Source organism: Humulus lupulus, chromosome 3, assembly GCF_963169125.1.
Source record: "Humulus lupulus chromosome 3, drHumLupu1.1, whole genome shotgun sequence".
Lineage (NCBI taxonomy): Eukaryota > Viridiplantae > Streptophyta > Magnoliopsida > Rosales > Cannabaceae > Humulus > Humulus lupulus.
Window position 1 is genome coordinate 205,701,999 of NC_084795.1, and position 1,682 is coordinate 205,703,680.

Sequence of the window (1,682 nt, forward strand, 5' to 3'; positions counted from 1 at the left end):
ATAAAAGATCGATCCCCCTTCCTTGAGCTATTTCTCGTGTATTTATAGGCTCAGGAAGGGTTACGTGAATTAGGAAATAATATATATCCTTAATGATCGGATCTGCAGGCTATAATGAAGAGATATTCTCGGATATCCTCACAACTGTACAGATCTTTACATAAATGAACGAATATATGACCAGGCTGGTCGTATATAAAACTTGATCTCGTCATGCATAAATAATGCTAGTCGATAGGTGAGCCGTATCTCTGCTACGTGTCCTCCACGTGTCAAAAATCATTGCCACGTCATCAGCAATTGATTTAGGGATAAACATTTGCCCCCCAAGTTTATGCATTGCGACCAGCAATAAGTAAACTTAGGAAAACAACTTTTCATATGCCCCACGAAATCTGTCAGAGCCCTCATGCGTTTTTGAAAATAGTGACCTAATCACGTCTAAACAAGCCTTTTCAATTTTCAAGAAACCATTCCGACGGCTGTTACACTCCCCCATGCCTTGAAAAAGGTAACTCATGATTACCCCTTTTCGGCACACATCAGCTCTATAAATAATCCCCACAATCTTCTGTTAACTCTTTACACACCATCTTTTGCCAAGAACTCCCAAGAAAAATATCTCAGAGCCTCGAACTTTAAGGTTTTCAGACGCTTTGCCGAGGATCTCTCGCCTGCAAACTCAAAGTTCCTCCTTCTCAGAATCTCCAATCTTCACTCAGGTAAACTTTCTTCGACGTTTAACCCTTTGAGATGTCATGCATGATGCTTCTGTGCTTTGAGATTTTTCGTGTTTTTGGGTATAAATTTGTGAAGATTTTGCATATACCGTTTGATGCTTGATAGGGTAGTGTAATTTTTCTCTATATAAGTTTGGAATCAGTCTGATAGTCAGGATCATGGATTTAGGGCGTAAAATTGAAGTAAAAATTCGATTTTTAGGCTAGCTGTAAAACTGGGTTTTTCCCGCCCCTTTGGAGTTGAAAAATATTTTTTCAGAAAAAACTTTTTACTTTCACTTTTTGATCCGTTTTTCAAATTGCTCGCATAAAACTTAGTGTTTCTGTTAGAATGCTGCTGGTCGATAGACGCGAGCAACGTTATTTCAACTTTCAACATAAGCTCCCAGGTTGTGTGTCTTATCTCCCCCTTTGTCTGTTTGCAGTTCATATGCAAGACCCGTGGGGTGAAGAAAGACCCATCGACGATGATCTGTTGTCTCAACTGCCCGAGGACAAAGAACAACCCTCGATATTGATACCTGATATCCCTTTTTCTCGCAGTAATCCAAACACTTCCCTAGTTTTACTCGAAATATGGCTTGCACCAAAACTAAGGCCCAGAAAAGAAAAACCTCCAACACTTCTCATCAGCCTGCTGCTAATGCTCCCTCGACTCGTGGTCGAGACGAGAATGCCCCCGATCCAAATATCCAAAGGCATGCCTGCCCTCGACATCTTATTCATCCGGATGTCGAATGGCATGTGGTCTCTAAGAGTAAGGTGACGGTCAGAATGATCGCCAACTACTTAAGAAAATACAATCTGACAGGGGTGACCCTAGTCAAGCCCAACCCAGACCAAAGGGCTAATCTGCCTGAAGGTGCCTACAGCGCCTGGTCGCGGTTTCACATTGAGGCAGGAGCCACTTTGCCTCTTCATCCATTCTTTTAGGGGGTGGCC